Raw genomic sequence first — 5040 nt, forward strand, 5'->3', positions numbered from 1 at the left:
ACAGATTTCACTTTTTGGTCATCTTTCTCCTTCTCCTTCTCCTTCTCCTTTTCCTTATCTTTATCTTTGCTCTTCTTTGATTTCTTTTTCTTGTGTTTGTGTTTCTGGCTTTTTTCCAATTCTGCTTCAGGGCCTGCATGTTTCTTATGCTTCTTATGTTTTTTATGTTTCTTGTGCTTTTTCTTTTCCTTCTTCTTCTTCTTGCTGTCCTGACTTTCTGCGGAGCTGGCACTGCGACTGTGGCTTCGAGTTTGGCTTCCAGAAGGGCTGTGACTTCTACTTGGACTAACACTGGGACTGCTCTGACTCTGGCTCCTGGTGACACCTATCTGGCTGACTGCTGCTGTGTCCGGGCTCTCTTTTACTTTCTCTATGACTTTATCTTTCAATTCCTTAGAAATTTTCCCGGAAGTATCTTCCTCTTTTATTACTGATGCATTGCTTTCACTGTCACTTTCATTATAATCTGGTTCAAAAGCAGCTTCATCAGTTTCTCTAGTTAAGTCGGAGCAAAGTCGAGAGGAGTGACTTAACTGGGGTTTAGGCTTGGTAGCACTCTTATCAATTTTCCCAGCAACCTGCCCTTTTTCAGTCTGTGGGTCTGGTGGATTAAGTATATAAAGTAATTTATTGCCACTTGACTCTTTACTGTTCCTTGTTTCTAACATATGCTTCTCACGATCCTTACAAGGATTTTTATCTACAGATTTTGTCTCTTCACTTAAGCGTTTAGTATCAGAAGTGGCTTTATGATCATGAGGTTTTTTGTCTCTTGAGGGACTAGAATTACTTTTCTCAGAATCTCCTGTTCCTTTTTCAGGCAAATCTCTCTCCTCCCTTGGCTTCGTTTTCTGTCCAGATGCAGAATCTTTGCTCTGAGAAGGAGAGTCTTTTCTTCTTGTTAGTTCATTCCGTTCATCTCTACGTTTGGAACTTGAATATTCTCTGCTGCCATAGTCCGTTTTTTGGTCTCTACTGGGAGTAAAGTCTCTATTTGAGGAACCTCTAGTGGAATCATGCTTATCTGAGGTTCTAGTCTCTCTGGAAGATTGAGACAAACTTTTAAAATTACCTTGTTCATTGAGACGGTCCAAATTCCTATCTTTCTCTGGCTGAGTGCTGCTCTTCCTCTTTCCAGGATTTTCCTTCTCCAACACTGAATGATCGATCTCTCTCTCTCTGGTTTTCCCCTTTTCACTAGATGTACAGTTTTTTGAACCATTGACCTCATGTTGTATGATTTCATGGCTCACTTCCTTGGTGAGTTTTGGAAGTTTCTCTGCAGGCTCGCTTCCTTTTTCAGGATACTTGACTGTATTTGCTGGTTTAGTGCTAACATTTTTTATAACACTGGCAGGTTTTCCTACACTTGATACAGGCTGTGTGGCTTTAACATCTTCTTCCTCAGATTCAAAGTCATCTTTATCCCATTTGGACTGAGGGACCTGAATCATAATAATGACATCTTCAGCAGGAGCTGTATTATCATTATTATATTCTTCCATAGTTTTGATGACAGTTCGCTTTGTATCTGTTTTTTCTTCAGATTTTCTCACAGGACTGCCTCCAGTTGAACTCCTACTGGTATAGTCCACAAGAGTAGAGCTGGATGCTTCAGTTCCAGTTACTTTTTGTCTGACCTTTCCTTTGACTTTTTCTTGTTTAACTTTGCTAGATGTTGACTCCAATTTTTCAGAGGTTTCTTTTGTATTAGATATATTTTCTGTACTTCCAATTTTTTTACCAGTTTCTCTGTTGAGCTTAATTTTTTTGGCTGGGGCTGTTGATGATGAAGTTTTGTCCTTTTCAGGGGTCCTATCCATCTTTTCAATATCAGGTTCAATTTTGCGTTTTGGCGATGGCTTCACTATTTCAGTTACTTCGAGTTTAGAGACTTTCATTGAAGATGATTCCAAGTCTTTCTCTACATCTTTCTCTTCAGTTTTTCTTTTTCTTTTTTCTCCTTTGCTGTCAAGAGGCTTACTGTTCTCAGTAGGCTTCTTGGCCTTGTCTTCCTTACTAGTTCGTTTTTCTGATTTGACGTCTTTGGAATAGTCTTTCTTCACTTTTTTCTCTCTGATAGGTTTTGTCTCTCGGTGTTCTTTTGCTGACTTAGAGTGAGCTTTTCTGGGGGTGCCAATGGCCTTTTCATCTTTTTGAGAGGAACATGATGATTTGGTACTGTCAGTCTTTGGAGTCTCCTCTTGGGCTTTTTTAAGTGGAGGTTCAGATGGAGATTTTTCACCCTCTCCCTCTAGTTTTTCTTGGGATCCCTTAGCAGGTTTGACGTTTTCTTTTTTGGACACAGAAGATCCATCATTTTTTCGTTTGGTCTTGTCTCCTTTTACTTTTGGCTTATCTTTTTCTCTCCTGTATTTTTCAGACACTGATTTTAAAGGGATGGATTCTGCATCCATTGGTTCATCTCTACTCGGAAGAACAAATAATGAGTCTGTTGTATTTTCCTCGCCACTTGTGGGTTCTCTTGATTTTCTAGAAGGTTCTAACAACTCTGGGTTTAGAAAGCCGTCACTCTCTTCCCCCTTTCTCCGCCTTCGATGTTTCTTATGTTTACTTCCTTTACCATCTCCTGCAGCACTGTCGCTCTCCTTCTCTTTTGACTTTGTACTATCCTTCTGATTGTGACTGTCTCTTGTTGAAAGCTTTCCTGGATAGTTGCTACCACTTATGTTTCGACTTCTATGACTTTGTCCACCCGAATAATGTTCTCTGCGGCCCCTTGTAAAGGGAGAATTCCTTATATGAAGTGGTAAAAACCTCTCTGGAGAAAAGTTCTCTCTATTTGCTGATGGTCGAGGCTGTGCTCCAGCAGCGTAACCTTTGTAGTATTTTTCATACCACTCTCTGTATTTTCTCTCCCATTCTCGGTAACGTTCTTTTTCAAATGGGTCTCTAAAGTCAACACTCCTCCCATAATAAGCTTTTATGTCATATGGTGGTGGAACTTCTCTGTATCTATTAAAATATTCACGTTCTGCTTCCCCTTGTGGTACAGTACGTTTATTTGGAGACTGTCCCCTAAATGCTTGAGGGGACCTTGATCGTGAATGATATCGTCTATATAGAGGTGACCTTGACCTAGATCGATGATATCCATGAGATCTAGACCTTGAGCGGTAATTTCGACTCTTGCCTCTGCCTCTTCTGGGGTATGGAGGTGATCGCGAATAGGAACGAGAGTGTGAGCGGCTAAATGATCGAGAATAAGAACGTGACCGCGTTGAACCAGATCTTGATTTAGAGTAAGTATAAGAACTTCTGGAGTATGAGGAACCACTATAGGGAGATTTAGACTCTTCTTTTAGCCATCGCTGCACTCTATAGAATTCTTCCCTGGACAGTGGTGGTGCTTGTGTTGTTGGGATGGTATTTGGATGAGCAGTCTGCACTCCTGATGATACCCAAGGTGTTGATAAATTGGCTGGCGCTGGAGGGAACTCGGGGGGAGGGACGCTATACCCAGCAGGTGTTGGCAGGCCAGGAGGAAACTGAGGAAAAAACTGTGGTGGAGGAACACCTGGAGGGAGAGGCAGTGTATGTGGAGGAGGTGGGTACAGAGGAGGGGGTGGAACAGGCACAAAAACTGGAGTTGCTGGTAGTGATGGGCCTGGAGTTCTCTGTGATCTTTCGCTGTGGTGTCGTCCACGGTTTATACTTCTGTAGCCACTCCTCTCTCCCCTCCTAATTTGCTGTGGCGGAGAAACCAGATATCCAAGCTTGTTGGAAAGCTCCCGAGCTGGTCGACCACCACGTGGATGAGCAGCCTTTATTCTTATTGGACCAGTTGTAGGGATCAACTCTCCATGCAATAATGACTGTCCAAGCAAAGATGGGGTTCCAAGCACAGGCACCTGGTAATCTTTCTCCTCCATAAGGGTAGTCATTGCTATTGAAGAGGTTCCCTTTGAATGTTCTGAGGCAAGGGCTGCAGCTGGCAATATTTTATGATCGGAATCCTGGAAAGGCCCATCTGATTTTTCTGAGTGGACTGATACGGAGACCTTTACAGTTACATCAGGTACAGGCTCTGGGGTAGATGAATTTTCAGGCACAGCAGGGGCTAAGGAAGACTGATTAGAAGTTAATGAAGATATAGAGGGAGCCGGGTGGCCTGATGAAGATGTCACTGGAATCATCGGAGGATCTTGTTGTCTTGATATTGGAGATCTCGTCAGAGGTTGTAGATTCCGCTGAATGAGTGGTCTCGGAGGCGGTATTGGGGGTGGTGTTGGGGGCAACTGTTTCCGTAGTCTTTTTGTATATCCAGTTTCATTTTTGAAGTTATTAACAGCCTGTCGCAAGAATATATTGGCAATTAAAGCATCAGGAGAGACATCATTTTTATGACATGTTGGGCATGTATGGTCCTCTGATTCCAAGAGTGCTGTTCTTACACACTCATCACAGTAGCTGTTTCCACAGCAGGGAATGACAGCGGCATCAGTCATGATGTCTTTGCAGATGAGACACAGCAACTCATCTGGGATAGGGTCGTCCTCTTCAGAAGATGGAGAGGGCTCCTCTGGTAAGAAAGGTGGCTTTTCTTTCTTCCCAATTGCATATGCTTCTGCATCAATAGTTGGTATTGCGTATGTTCCAGTGTTGGTGAGCATTGCACCTTTCATGTTAGGATCTTTCACTTCCATCATGAAACTTCTGGGAATTCCAGTGCTCTTTTTAATCCTAGGACCAGATTCGAAGTTTTTATGCCCATTTGTTGGGCAATTCTTAATAAAGTGGCCAGGTTGACCACAGCGGAAACAGGTATAAGATGAAGATAGTGGACCTAGAGGCTTCTTCATGTAATTGATGGGGTCGTATGCACGGCCAGTTTGCGACATCATGGCTTTAATTTTAGCTTCTTCAGAAGCATTGGCTTCAGCAAGATTGGCAGTCTTTGTAAGCTGGGCCAGAGAAACAGATGCAGAAGAGTCATCAATTACTTTTGAAGTTCCCATCACTAGTTCAGTTCGATGTATAAGGTACGTCTTGCTTGTAGATTTAACACCTCCAATAGGA

The 5040-nt window shown here is 42.6% G+C and overlaps 1 pseudogene across 1 annotated transcript; it reads right to left on the bottom strand.

The window, feature by feature from the left end:
• Positions 1-5: 5 nt before the first annotated feature.
• On the bottom strand, positions 6-5034 carry LOC102252615 (annotated as a pseudogene). The gene has a single exon (XR_001363408.1). The product of XR_001363408.1 is annotated as an E3 ubiquitin-protein ligase RBBP6 pseudogene (transcript).
• Between the last annotated feature and the right edge of the window lie 6 nt (positions 5035-5040).

This window comes from Myotis brandtii, unplaced genomic scaffold (genome assembly GCF_000412655.1).
Source record: "Myotis brandtii unplaced genomic scaffold, ASM41265v1 scaffold3946, whole genome shotgun sequence".
In the NCBI taxonomy this organism is placed as follows: Eukaryota; Metazoa; Chordata; class Mammalia; order Chiroptera; family Vespertilionidae; genus Myotis; species Myotis brandtii.